This window comes from Amphiura filiformis, chromosome 3, assembly GCF_039555335.1.
Source record: "Amphiura filiformis chromosome 3, Afil_fr2py, whole genome shotgun sequence".
NCBI classification, from domain to species: Eukaryota; Metazoa; Echinodermata; class Ophiuroidea; order Amphilepidida; family Amphiuridae; genus Amphiura; species Amphiura filiformis.
Window position 1 is genome coordinate 84,633,599 of NC_092630.1, and position 15,844 is coordinate 84,649,442.

A 15,844-nucleotide genomic window follows, 5' to 3' on the forward strand; every position below is an offset into this window, starting at 1 on the left:
GCCCCCCTTGCCCCCCCTGTGGCGCCGCCGCTGTCATGAATATCGCTATTCTTGGCCTTTCCCTGGCGCGGAAGTTTTCAAATGCATGCTTGATTTCCTGGAAGATGTTCAGCAGATTATTCCTTTCTTTTTTTTTTCTTTTCTTTTTTTATAGATATTAAAAAAAGCAGGTTTTAGGGCAGAAAGGTAATGCTGCATCATGATGTTACATTGTAGGCCTACGATTTTCCATTCTACTTTCATTTGACACACTGGACTCGACTGGGAAACGTTGTACAAATTGCAAATAATGGGAAATTTCAAGATCAAACAAATCACATTACTACTATATAGTAATATTAAAAACTCTGTATTCAATTTTCACTAGAAAATCACAGGATTCCATTTCATCATTTGTATGAGGTGTGCAGAGAACATTCAGCATTAAAGGGGGCTATCATTTTCTTAGTAAAAAGTTGGCGTCAATAAAATTGCGACTCCCTATTTCAGCTTATTTCAGCAACAAAAATTGTATGATTGTGGTCATGTAGTGACTCCCTACATTTTGGTCATCAAAAATTTAATGACCCCCTCCCTATTTTTCAGTTCCAAAAACCGCCCGTATATTTGAGACCCTCTTCCGAAGAAAATGATAGCCCCCCCTAATTGGGTTTCTCTAGACCTAAAATATATTTGTTTTTATGCTCCTTCATATCCTCTCCATATAGCTGGCCTAATATCCCCCTTCCTTATAAAAATCTATGAATTATTTTCAACCTTGAGGTATCAGTGTTTGCTGTAAGATGGCACATGACCTTTGAAAAAGTCATAGCACACAAGGTCCCCAGAGGGAGACAAAGATCAAATGGTATATAAAATTTTTTGAAAATGTGTGTAACTTTAGTGAATGTTGCCACAATTTGAACATGCCATTTTCTGAAACAAAATTATTGACATTTAAGTGAAAAAAAGAACTTGTTCATGACATGTGCCATCTTATACTGAATAGACTATAAAATAGGTCTATATATGATAAAAGTGACGTTTCTGAACTAGCTGTTGTTTAGTGGAAAACAATAGTTTACAAATAAAAGGGACTTTATATAATTTGACTTATTTCCTCACAGGATGCAGTAATGGAAATTCTGATATCTCATTGGTCAGTAAGCATGGTAAACTAAATGGAAACGTTAAAGAATTTGACTAGAATATGACATCATCATGTGGTTCTAGACTTTTGGAATCCCAGATGAACCGAAGAAATGAGTAACTCAATTTTTTTTTCTTTTTTATATATTGATTGATTAATTGATTCAATTCGGATTCTATCTGCTGTGTATTGATTAGTTGTAATTGTATTATTATTTTAATTTTGAATGGTTTTTTTTTTCAAATATTATTTATGATTAGGCCTATTTACATGAATAAACTTATGATCTCAACACAAAATTAAGACGTACCTCAAATTTAAATTTCAAGTTTAAAAATCAAGTTTAAATTTCCAATTATGAAGTGTACCAACACAGATGAACTTTCGTGCTAATATTCTTCTTATATAAATAATAATAATAATATTCATCATCATCATCATCATCATCTGCCATTATTATTATTATTATTATTATTATTATTATTATTATTATTATTATTATTATTATTATTATTATTATTATTATTATTATTATTATTATTATTATTATTATTATTATTATTATTATTATTATTATTATTATTATTGTTATAAATTATTAACCAAGTGAGATAGCGTAACGTAATATATGAATGCGTGACCCACTGTAAAACTTTGCATAATTGATTGACTGGCGAATACTGGCGAACAGGTAGTCGCAGCAATCACATCATACCCAGAGTGATGCAGTAGTGTGTAAATTGATACATTATGTTGGCTTGTGATTACGTAAAAAGGATAGTGTTATGAGCTATTAAAAGACTGCTCCGCGATACGACGACTTCACATCACAACACAGTGCAGTCAGAATAGCGTAGTTCAAGTTGAAAGTTGAACAGTCCTTCAACATGTCAACATTGTGAGGTACAGGAATAATATTTATCTGAATCCCTAGACGGGACAGGAATACAATTCATGTGGAATTCTGTGTGAGAACTTAACGCACAACCACATCATCGTGATCATGGCGGACACATACGAAGCTAAATTTGACTATGAAAAGAACGGGATGATGTCTTGAGTTTTCATAAAGGTGAACTATTTGAGATTGTAAACAAGACCAATGATAAATGGTGGGTTGCAAAGAGAGTCAGTGATGGAACCATTGGATATGTGCCTTCAGTTTATTTACAGGTACGTGACATTTGTTATGGAATATTATTATGTAAATTTGGTACTGCCGATGACTGCTGAGCAAACTCACTTCAGACATAGAATGGGCAAGGTCTGTTTTTCTTTGACAGCTTGTCTAAGCTTCTTCATGGTTGAATTCATTTGAAAGAATCACCAATGGCATGACACCAAAGTTTGTTTTACTATCTGGGACACAATATTTATATTAAGTTTATTGGGTGAATACATACGATTCATAACCTCATCAATAAACGCGATGCGTGCGATCCAATCACATTTTAGTTATTTGTGAAAACGGGAATGCAAATCGAGGTCATTAATTAGAGAGTAACTGCGCATCGTTTATTTAATAGAGAGCATTGTGAAAAATCTAAACATTTTGCCTTTGGAACCGAGGAATATTCCGAGGTCAAGCAAAATGTTAAGATTTTGCACAATGCCCGTCATATAACCGATGCAAAGTTATTAACCTCATTCAAAACCGTTACTTTCATTTCTTCACTTTACAAAATAACACACAATTTTCCTCAAAAAATTAACAATTACGTTTTACCTTTCCAAAAATCGATCAGGCTAAAACACAACGACCAATAAGAAAAGTGTGAATCACAATCTGTGTAAATATGGTAGCGCGCAATCCAATTACGGCGGCCAGCGCTCTCGTTGAATATTAGGCCCTTCACAATTAATTCTTAGTTTCCTGTTTCAAGTTTGAAAATAAAGGACGAGGCGACTTTTAATTATTAATTATTAATTATCTATTACTTTCTTTATTTTGAAAATGTGGTCGTGACTATTATCAACAGTCCATTTGGTCATTTTGACTAAGACTACGGATTTAATTATTTTACCTTTATAATAGATTTTTTACATTAACATTAGTAGGGGACCCTACATGTTCTTGTTTTATATTCATAATCAAAGTTGAGATGATCAAAAACAGATATTAGCAAATAAAAGTAATTAAAAGTCAATTAAAAGATGAAAATACCTAAATAAAAATAAAATAATTAAATATTTTTCCATTCTTCATTTTTTACGCGCGAGGGAAACAGGAAACTAAGGATCAATTGTAATTGGCCTTAGTGACCGCGTTCACTGCCGTTCAGCGTTTGCGTTTTGGCAAATATAGGCCTATTAAAATGATTGGATCGCATGTATCGCGTATATTATTAATGAGGTTACAATTGACCGCAAAATGCGTAATTGTTCGAAAGTAAATATAAGTAACCTCTGTGAGCGCCATATTGTGCGTCAATCAAACTGCGCGTGCTGGCTGCCGTATTTTGATTTCGCGCTACCATATTTGCACAGATTGTGATACGCACTTTTGTTATTGGTCATCCTGTTTTACCTGATCGATTTTTGAAAAGGGAAGATGTAAAAATCATCTATTTTTACAAACTTTTCAGCAAAATTTTGTGTTATTTTGTACAGTGAAGAGATCAATGTGATGGTTATGAATAACTTTGCATCGGTAATATGTCGGGCATTGTGAAAATTCTAAACATTTTGCTTTGGACCTTGGAATATTCCTGGGTTCCAAAGGCAAAATGTTTAGATTTTTCACAATGCCCTCCAAATAACTGATGCACTTATTAACCTCTAGTTTGTTTGGTTTATATAAGGTGGAAAAAATAAGGCTCATAACACCGTGTATTGATATGTAGAATGATATAATTTGTACTTTTGGACATTCAACATTTCAAAATTACAACTCGGCAGCTATGGGGCGCTGACATGCTGTAATTTAAATTGTGCGCATTGGGTAACTTGAACGGCATGTCAGCGCCCCATACCTACCGTGTTGTCATTTTGGGCTGTTGAATACCCAAAAGTACAAATTGGACAATACCTAAGTCAAATGACGTGAATCTGCAAGAAAGTTTAAATAATATCACACATGAAAATTCAATATGGACTATAAAGTTGGGGAGGATGAGGCTGTGGAGCAAACCATAATGTTTAAATCAACTGCAATTTTACTGGGGGACACTCACTCATGTATATGGTTCATTAACAAAACATTCTAAGGCTTTTATTTTTTAAAGGGGGAGCCCTGTGTCCACTATTAAAGACCTTGACATGCTGGTATTATACAAATTAGCTTTTTTACAATCAATATTTCCATTTCTTAATTTTTTTTTCAGTTGAGTAACCAGAGAGTTATTGGAAAACTTATTCCAGAAAAAAGGAGAAATACTGTAAGTATGAATAAAGTTTATTGAGTTTTACTCAAACAATTGGTTTTTCAAAATACAGTTATCATGTAGTCATCTTATAAAATAGTCATGAGAATAACATGTATACATGTACTACAAGAATGTGTTTCATTTCACTCCATTATTTCTGCTTTACATTAGGCTATATTAAAAAAATCCTTTGTCTCAAAGCTCCCATGTGCATTATTAAAATCATGCGCATTAGATTTTAAGGGGGTACTACACCCCTGTGGTAAATTTATGACTATTTTTGTATTTTTCTCAAAAAATAATAACATACTGGTAACAAAAGTTATGTATATTATTGGGGCAAGGAATCCAATTACTACACTGAAATTTCAGTGACTCAAGACAAGCGGTTCAGTATATAGGATAGGAAACGAGGTACAGCCAAGGGGTACCTTATTTCTTATGATAAATAACGAATCGCTTGTCTTTGGTCACTGAAATTCAAGCATAGTAATTGGATTCCTTGCCCCAATAATATACATAACTTGTGTTACCAGTGTGTTATTAGTTTTCGAGAAAAATGCAAAAATAGACACAAATTTATCGAAGGGTGTAGTACCCCCTTAAAGTCATCATTTTTTCATTTTTTTTTCAACAAAAATCTGAAAGCAACTCAAGTTATAGTATATTATTAGTGATCTTTCACTTTAAAAACAGTCATACAGCACCTTGAATATGGATATCACAGTATCAACAGGTATAACGGTCACCTTGACAAGCATTTCAAAATTCTATATTAAATTTTTTTAAATCGCATTCTGCATTAGGTTTCCAGAAGCTGGAGAGCTTTGAGATTTGAAAGGATTTTTTAAATATATAGCCTCACAATGTATGAAAACCTAGAGGAACCTCCTTACCTCCAAAGTGAGCCTGGGATGTGTAGAATGAAAGGGTTCATGCAATAATATTAATTTACTGGTTCCATAATGCCTCTATATTTATGCAGTTTCATGTCTTGAAGTATTTTGTTATTTCCTGTAATATATACCTGTTGAGAATTACCGGAAACTGTTCGGTGATATTAAGTGTACCATTCTGTGAACATTAGCCACTGATTACTGAAACTTGTGTGGCTTTAAAGATAAGTAGTTTGGTTACTCTACAATACTATATTTATTTTATGCAGTACATGTATGAACACTTTATGCTTTAAATTCAAATCACATCATTCATACACACAAAGTTGTTATCTTCACCCCCAAAATATCAATCAATCAATAGATTAAGATTTCAAGTGGAGTCGCCCATTCAGGTAACCCATGTTTGAAATTCACACTTGCTGTGTGGAAAGGTAAGTTCGCATGCATGTTCCATAGGCGTGAATGTTTTTCAACCGGAAGCCCTAATTGTATCTCCCCCTATCCAGGGTGTTAGCTAGCCACCCATCATTTTGGACGGGCAGTCAAATTTTATGGCTGTGACCAGCAAGATAGATCAATGTCCTTCCAACTTTGCAGAATTTCCCAAATAAAGACACTATCTGTGGTCAATGGTCATCCTGTGACTCCCTACATTTTGGTCATCAAAATTTTTGGAGCGATTGCCAAATAGGGTGCAACTCTACTAGTCTTATTACAAGACTGCCCTACTCCAACCCTAAACCCTAACCCTAAACTCCGTAAACGAGGACTGGACTCAAGTCTAGCAAGTTGCACCCTATTCGGTAATTGTACCAAAATTTTATGACCCCCTCTATTTTTCTTTCCAAAAATTTATGACACATCACCCCTCATATATTTGGGACATCCCCCCCCCCTTCCAAAGAAAATGATAGCCCCTTAGATAGAATGTAATAGTTTTTAAAGTAAATTATAAATTTAAAGACTTTGAAGAAACAGAGCTGTTTTTGAAAATAAAAAATATATTACCCCTGGGTTATTCACCCTACATGATGTTGACCAACATGTGTACAATGTATAGAAATTACGTACAAGTAACCATTTTGAATGGATAAATGTGGATTTGAGTTTGCCTACTATTGGTGAACTTTACTCTATTGTTTATCTTTGCACAAACAAATGTGACGTGTCATGTCAAAAGGAGACACTTTTGGGCAGGTTATCAATTTTGAGGTTTTTACATATCTTAAATATAGAGATATTTTGCTCCACAACGCCGTTTTCCCCAATGAAATTGAACATTCCTAAGCGAAGATATTGAGTTCGTAAGTTAAGGTATTATAAAAGTGGAAATTGAGATATCGGCCTTTAAAAATATTACTGGCAATGTTGAAAGTAGGAATTACCTTGAAAAATGTCTCCAAAAATATAAGATACCAGTTATATTCCGGTCTGAAACTATCAGACAATATTTTTAACATTAATAGCATTTCAAATTCGCTACAAACCCAAATTGTGAAAAAATCACCCCGGACAGATTTTTGGCTATTTCTCCATTTACGATCCTGCCCAAAAGTGTCTCCTTTTGACATGACACGTCACAAATGTTTGATATAAAATGGGGCAATGTATGATTATAATGATTACAATACAGAATTCCACAAAACAGGATGCAGATTTACATGTGAATGTGTATGACCATGGACTGCCATTGCTCAAGGAGAGCAGTCATCATTTAGCTTTATACAAGTCATTTTTTTAAACCGGTTGAGTGATTTTTGCAACATATTCTTTCTAAGGCTAAAAAATTTGTTGTGTTGCCCTCTGTGGCCAGGTCAAAATCCTGAAAATCTAGGGCCTTTTTTATTTAATATATTTTTTTTTAACAAATGATTTGTTTCATCATACCCCCAAACCTACATGTATTCCCTGATCCCTCATGTTCGCTAAAAAGCTTGTGCCCCAAGCCAACACTCTAATTGGATAGTAGATAGTAAAATTAGCTGGCACTCAACTTGGCAGAAATGCCAGTTTTCAGGTTTTAACTGAAATCAGGTTTTTGTGAGTCCAAATTCACGCGTTTTTATTTATTTTCAGCCCGTTTGGGGGCTTTTGGCCTGCATACACATGCTTTTTCAGGTTTTTTGAGTGAAACTGACTGGCATCTCTGACTTGGGCTATATACATGTAGAACCCTGTTATGACTGAGTCATTGAATCCTTACAACATACACATACTTTTTCATGGATGTTCAACATTGGGTAGAAAATGCAGCCATTTATTATGCATTTTCCTCTCTTCACTCATGTTACTGTGAAATAGTATGTATCAAATGGTTGTAAAAAAATCTGACTGGCTGACCCACCAGATTTTTAGGCTTGGGAGGGCAGCACAACAACAACAACAAATGTTTGGCCTAATTTAAGGTGGTTTTATTGGCTATGGTGTCATACACAGAATTCCTTGAAATTAATAGGATGTGTGTATTGATGAGAAAACCTTACTTTCAAGGTTTTTTTCTCCAAAACATTTTTTCCCAAAACATTTTTTTAAATCTCAAATTCCCATTGAATTACAGGGAAGGATTTTTGTCATTTTGCCAATTTCTCAAAATAGCCAAACTTTTGGAAACAAAGATTAAATAAATTAGAACTGATTTTTCTTTCCTTTAATATGAACAAGTTATATTAAGTTTTAGGTTTCATATGCCAATATATCACAGAATAATTATACCAAGTTTATTTTCTAACTTAGTTTAAATTTAAAAGAAAAAGTGAAAAGTGGTACAACCACACACAAGTATACATCCTATGGGCATTGTCATCCACATTTTTATGCCTCCACCGGAGGTATTATGTTTCCTGGTAGTCCGTCCATCTGTCCGTCCGAGCTTGCGAGGCTAATTTCTCAGAACTGGTAAGGCGTATAGTAATGCTATTTGGTGGACGGGTGGCAATTGGTGGTCTCCAAATTTAAGCAGGTTTTCATCGCAAAATATGGAAATTAAGTACCTAATTTGCATAATTTATGCATATCAAGGAAAATGACCTTGTGCACAGATTATCTGGAGATCTGTATGAGATACATGTACAGTGATGAAACTTGGTGGAGAGTAGCACATCCAGGAGTTCTTTTTCAGCGCAAAATATGCATAATTGCAAGGTCATTGTGAGGTCATTTGGGGTCATCCGGGGTCAAATCACCATATATTGTTGCAGGTTCATAAAATTTGGTGGGAACGACCACTGTAGGAAGACAAAAATGTCAAGGTCATTTTGGGGTCATCCAAGGTCATCCAATGTCAAATTGCCATAGATTGTCACAGATTCATGAAATTTTGTGGGGACAACCACTGAAACAAGGCAAAAATGTCAAGGTCATTTTTGGGTCATTCAGGGTCATCTGGGGTCAAATCGCTATGGTTGATGAAATTTTGTGGGAACGGCCTCCTTAGTGAGGCAGATAATGTGAAGGTCATTTTTGGGTCAAGTGAAATTGCACAGGTTAAAGTGATGGCCGTCAAGGTAGAGGCATTGCGGCCGACGTTTTGCGTCGAGAACCACGAAATTTTAGTTACTTCTCGTTTAAAAAACAGCCAGAGCACTACAACTCAAAAAGTGGACATGGATGTTTATGGTAGCAGCCTCAATCAATGTATTATGGAAAACAAAAATCTGACCATGCACATAAAAATAAAATTGCAATTGTTCCGTACGGTACAATTAAAGCACTATATTAGTTAATGATTTTAACCAGGCAACATAAAACCTGCTGTCTCTCATTTCTTTCTATTTTGTGAAAATCAGATTCTTTGGGCAGTGGCGGTGCCAGGAATTTTTCTTCGGGGGGGGGGGGATGAGGGGGCAAAGTGAATTTCGGGGTGGACAAAATCAACAAATTGTGTGCAAAATTGTTGCAAAAAGTGGATATTTTTGCAATTTTGGGTTTTACTGGGGGGAAACAGGGGGCAAGAGTTCTGACTGCCATGCCTCCATGCCCCCCCCCCCTCCGTGATGCGCCACTATCTTTGGGCGTGGTCACCATGTTGCTAGGGTTAAGACCTCTCCATCCACTGTATACCAATGTGTTCATTTTGTAGCCTACATAGAATTGCTATATACAATTTACATGTGATTGTGTACCAGCCAATTTTATTGACTTAAGTTATCAGCTGAGGGCAGTAACTGAATATTAGAACTTTAATCTCCAAGCATGCTTCAAGCCAGGGCAGCAGGACAAACCAGTTTGTTCAGGAAGCTAGTTTGTTGTACCAAGCAATACCTATGGTTGTACACAGAACAAGTGAAACATGGAGGCCTGTGTCAGGGGTCTTAAAATTTAACCCAAATGGGAAGTACAAAGTGGTGAAAATGACTCTATAGCCCCCCCCCCCCCACAGGATAAGATGACAATAACCCCAGCAGTACCCAGTGCTAAAAAATACTACTCTAACTAGTGGCAAATGGTGGTCATAGACCACAAACCTAGCTGGGGCATGTTGGTGTTTTGGAGGTATCTGACCCCAGCAAAATGTTCCAAAAATGTTCCCCTGGTCATCGAGGTTTATTTTCACCTAATTTGAGCCCCGTACTCTTTACAGATGTCCACAAAATGCAATTCTAAGATTGGACCCCAGATAACCTTTGACCTGACCCCTGCACAGTAGTCCAAAATGTTCCCCTGGTCATTAAGTTTGTTGTCAAAGAGTTTGAGCCCTGTACCCCTTACAGATACCCAGAAAATGCGTTTCGAAAAATTTGACCTCTGCATGAGCTTTGACCTGACCCCTGAAAATGTTTCCCTGGTCATGAGATTTGTTGTCACTAGTGCGTTTGAGCCCCATACCCCTTACCAAGGGTGAAAATAAGAGAGCTTGAACCAGGGGCCACTTTGGCAAAAAATGGTCCCTGGTTCACCAAGATTGGAAGGATCCAGGGGCCATTTCCACTTAAGAGGGTCAATAAAAATAAAGATGTCCTGGATGAGTAAAATTAAGCACTTGTTGTTTTGAATTTAGTTCACTATCCAGGGGGCTAGTTTTGTGAGAAAAGTGTCCCCTGGTCAACTACAATTGAGATAGAACCAGGGGCCATTTCAGAGCTTCTGGGGGCCAAACGGCTCCCATCACCCACTTAATTTCACCCTTGCCCTTACAGATATCCAGAAAATCAAATTATGAGATTTGACCCCAGACAACCTTTGACCTGGCCCCTGCAAAGTGTTCCAAAATGTTCCCCTGATCATTAAGTTTGTTCTCACCAAGTTTGAACCCTGTACCCCCTACAGATGTCCAGGAAATATACTTTTAGACAGCAAACACATTAAATGTATCAATGTGGCCAAAATCTTGTGGCCACATGTGGATAAATACTACATGATGAAACATGAGGACACAGACACTCACAGGTTTGTTATTATATCAGCTATATCTTTTTTCTTTCTTCATTTAAAGGGTTAATATTATGCAATCACCAGCACAACAGTTTATAAAGCCCCAGCTGATAGGATACTGTTTCACCCCCCGTATGACCTTCGACCCCAGCTGACCTGTTGGATGACCTTTGACATTAATTAATTACCGGTAATTAATTTAATTTATTTATTTATATATTTATTTATTTTACTGACTACTCTTTCTTTCTTCCTTCATTTAATGGGTTAATATAACCCTCCCCCAAGCCATTGGACTCATAGAGCAAGTGTAATTTACCCTACTCATACATACAACATAATAGCTATAGTTAGACTGCTTTGCATTCCCTTTTAAATAAAAGTTCACACTCCTATGCCCAGGGGCGTAAATCCATTTTTGAAAGTGGGGGGGACACAATGAAAATTATTAGTCATTGATACTTGGTAGCGATAGCGCCAAGACGTCGCCCCATGACGCTTAGGGGGGTGTCTGAGGGGGAAGACCTAATTGAAGCCATTTGGTGGACCATTTTTGCACTATTTTGTGTAAAATTTTAGCTTGAAACAGCTGGAAAATTGTGAAATGATGGCCTAATTAAGCCATTCGTGGACAAGTCTTCAGTAAAACAGAAACGAAAGTGACCACTTGTTTATGTATACGAGGGGGGTGTCTGAGGGGGATGTTCCCGTCAGAAGTAAGAACCTTTTGCAAAATGAAAACCTAATTGAAGCCATTTGGGGGACTATTTTTGCACTATTATTATGTAAAATTTTAGCTTGAAACAGCTGAAAATTGTGAAATGACGGCCTAACTTGTGGACAAGTCTTCACTAAAACAGAAGCGGCGACCACTTGTTTATGTATACGCGGGGGGTGTCCGAGGGGATGTTAAGGCGTTGGAAAATTTTGCAAAATGAAGGTCCAATTGAAGTCATTTGGTGCATAATTTTTACACTGTTTCACTGTTATCATAAAAAAAGGGACTTCACTCAATTTGCAAAATTTTACTTGAGATTTGAGATTCGCAATTATTACTAAAGCATGCATGGATTGATGTTGAAGTCAGCATTGAGTCCGTCTTAAAACTGACTTTGGTGATAAAATGTGACGGGCCCTGCATATCGACGGGCCCATGCAGTACAGGCTTTTGGGCTGAGGACTCGCCTTCAAGCAATGCCCAAAATAATCACAGGCCTATAATATATTATACTTACGATCGACCCGGCTGTGCGGATTTTTAGGTATGGGCAGTGATGGGCCTACTCAATTACGTGCAATTTAACATTTTTTCTTCTCTTTTTCTCCCTTTTCTCTTCTCTTTTTCTCCCTTTCTCTTTTCTTTTTTTCTTTTTCTCCTTTCTCTTCTCTCCTTTCCTTTTTTTTTGGGGGTGGGGCCCAAAATGTGGGGGGGACATTTGATATTGTGTCCCCCCCACTTTGAAAAGTGAGGGGGACGTGTCCCCCTGTCCCCCACCCGATTTACGCCCTTGCCTATGCCATTCCATGCATAAAACACATCCCCCACTGAGTGATTGCTCTGCCCAGAGAAAAAAAAGGCGTTTTTTCTCGGTGGCGTGGCTCTCAGGGACAGCGGTTTTGGAGTGGGCTACCAAGATTTATAGCTGTTGGATCAGAAGAGAATACAGGGATGATAAATTAAAAAGGTCTACTAAAGTAGACTAAGTTATAATCAATGAACTTTCAGATAGGAAACATAACTAAATATCCATTTGGCCAATACTATAATAACTAAAGACCAACTGGCACTTTGGATACATGATAACAGGAGTTTTACTACTAAAGGCACATTCAAGAATTAATTTTCGCTTTTTTAATAACTGTACTGTCCATACCAAGCTTAAATTAGCATGACCCGCCAACATGAAATAAGTACAGCTTGTCTGTACGCAGTACAATAATACTCAAACATATGAGGCCAGCACTAATAAGGAAGAAGAATTTACCACAACCATTTTGTCTCAGCATTTTGTACCACATTTTCCACCCCCTCCAAGTATTTAATTTATCATATTTATCAAATTGTTTTTTACCAACATTCTTTTTATGGACAATTGTACATGACTCAAGTATAATAATGTAAATACACTTTATTATCATCCTTATCATCCTTTATACCTGGGCTTTAATATAATACATATAAGTTTTAGCAATGATATGTTAAAACTTCAGCAAGTTATAACTGTGCCTTTAATGAAACCACTTCTCTGAAGTGTCAAGGGTTAGCCATCTAACAGGTGATAAGAGATTTACTATGACATGTGATGTAGTACACAAAAGCATAATTCTGGGGTTGATAGCCAGAAATGCTCCCACAAAATGAGCACAAACTCGCCAGGGCACTATAGAAGATAGAGTCCATTATTAATTACAAAACACATTGTGGAGGAAATATATTTTGAAGACCAAAGCAAGGAGCCAACTTTATGCTCATTTTGTGAGAGCTGGTCATACTGAGTTACAACTTTCTGGTTCTGAACACTGATATGAAAGTTTAGATTACCCAAGTTTGTCCCTTGCATGTGGAAAGCTATGATTCCTATCTACAAGGTGTCCTGAGGTGTCACAAAAAAAAATTGCAGTAAGCAAAAACGGATAAATGCTTCAAATACTGTCTTTAACAAGTGGCTATTGAAAAATTTAGCCTTTGACCACAAACACTGGCCAGTGACCATGCATCAGTGCAAGTTGTTATCAACATACTATGTTGCATGTAGCAGATATAAATTTTAAAGCTTTTTAAACTCTGACCGGAAATGACCCCTTAACGAACTTTAACCCCAATTCTGTGTGCACCCTTTAGACACTGGGTATAGCCGATACATATATGCAGGTGACGTCATTGTGCTATGTAATTTGTGGCACAAGAAGCATTTTACAGGTATTTGGTTTTATACCAGTAATGCCCTCTTAATGACCTTTGACCTCAATTCTGTGTGCACCCTATAAACACTGGATATAGCCGATTCTTATGTGCAAGTGACGTCATTGTAGGATGTTGTATGTAGGAAGAAAAACAATTTTAGCTCAATTCACATTTTTGGCTTATTTGACCCCTCAGTGACATTTAACCCATTAAAAGTCAGGTGACATGTATGGTTGTGGTCAATGATGCTTGTGACCAAGTTAGGCCAAAATCGGCCGAAGCATGTCTGAGCTAGAGCAAAAAATGTGCATTTTGTTGCCAGAAAGAAGAATCGGATAGCATAAGAATACCTAGCGGCGGGGTGTAAACCCCCCCAGCTAGGTAATAAAGCCCCTACAACCAGTGTTCGAAATAAGCACTTATCCTCTTGTCCTCTTGTCCAAAAATCACTGGGGACAACCATTTTGAGATATGTACTTATCCTCTGGACAACCACTATATATTACCTCTTAAATATGGAACATTTTGGGGACAACCAAAATGTTTTGAGGACAAGCAGAATTTATGCTTAAAGTTGTCCTCGGGACAACCTCCACATTTTCCTTATTTCGGACACTGCCTACAACACAAGTATTCCATGTGACGTGATTGTGTAATCATCTGAAATCATATCGAAACCATTGGCCTGGCAACACTGAGTCACACACATGGCTTGCTACAATGTACATGTATCACCGGTCTACTGTGCGACACCCAAGGGGTTGGTGGTTCAAACCCACAGAGACAACTTTCCTCATCATCTACTTTCTTTCTTCCTTCCTCGTTCCCTTCACCAAAACCAAATAGGCAGTTAATAGGGTTAGAAGAGTGATTTTGATAATCTTAAAAGGATTTTTTTTTAAATTTTAATACAGCAAATTGGCTACCATTTCTGGGACTACATTTTGTACATATGCATATTTAAAGCAATGTTGTAACCCTGGGGACTGTAACATTTCCATTTAAGAAATAGAATTGTATTTTATTTCCCTCAGAAATGTTCCCTTTTAAAATTTTGGGCTCAACGAATGAATGAGGCAAAACAAAGAAAATCAATATTTAATTGCAGGGCCTATATTGCCAATGGGTATGATTTTGTCTGTCGTGACTAAATTTGGTACTTTTGATGTGCTATGAGCTACATGTACAAATGACCATCTTGTTCTAGTCCTTCAAGAATGACTATCGGCTTAGGTTAAAATCTAGTATTAATAGCGAGGCGAAAGTGGTTTCTTATTTCAGTTAGTGGTTTCTTATTACACTTGCGTCGACTTTTCAAGGCATGGTTTGATGCAAGTTGAAAAGGACCTTGGCCTTCGGCCTCGCTTCTTGGCCTTCGGCCTCGCTTCTCGGCCTTCGGCCTTGTTGTTCGGCTTTGCCGAGCCCCCCCATAGCCGAGGTCTTTCTCGAAGGACTACTTCGGCCTCGCTTCTCGGCCTTCAGCCTCGTTGTTCAGCTTTGCCGAGCCCCACCCCATAGCCGAGGTCTTTCTCGAAGGACTATCTTGTTCCCCTTGTACATAGTATTTTACATCACATTTACATGTGTGCACTGTTCAATGGCAGTGGCAGAGTCTATGGTTCAAATATTTTGATCCTATGAATAAAACAACAGGAGCAGGACACACAGTTTTATCATGTAAAAATGTCAACACCTCTCCACATCTCCAGTATTGCTTAGTCCATGACCTTACTGAGGTCATGTAAGTGACATGTTTATAGTGAAGCTAAGACAGGTGTCAAGTTATTTGTCAAACTGTCATCTTTTAGACTCATTAATCAATACAATACAGACCTGTCAAAAACACTGTGCTACATGTATAAATCATGCACTACATAATATGTAATAATATGTACATAATATACATATGTACATGTATATTTCACATTCTCGAGCGCCGTGGCTTAAATAATCATGGTACAAATTGAACACTGGAGTCGGCAAATCCTGGTACGCCTCTGTCTCAGGCCAAGCAATTCCAAAAAGTTGACAGCCCTGGGGACCAGCCCCCCCTCCCCGAAATCTTGTACATTACAGGTTGACGGTAGACCATGGTCCTTCGGGCTGTGTGTACCAGCAATCCAGGGAAATAACCATGCTACAAATTGCTATTAGAACACAATTGGCCAAAATCTGT

General features: G+C 37.1%; 1 long non-coding RNA gene across 1 annotated transcript in view; it reads left to right on the forward strand.

The window, feature by feature from the left end:
• The first annotated feature begins 2,173 nt into the window (after nucleotides 1-2,173).
• LOC140149285 (uncharacterized) overlaps nucleotides 2,174-15,844 on the forward strand; it is a 31,199-nt gene continuing 17,528 nt past the window's right edge. Inside the window, exons 1-2 of the long non-coding RNA XR_011858576.1 lie at nucleotides 2,174-2,302; nucleotides 4,453-4,506. This is a non-coding gene — a long non-coding RNA (uncharacterized lncRNA). The remainder of the gene's footprint in view (nucleotides 2,303-4,452; nucleotides 4,507-15,844) is intronic.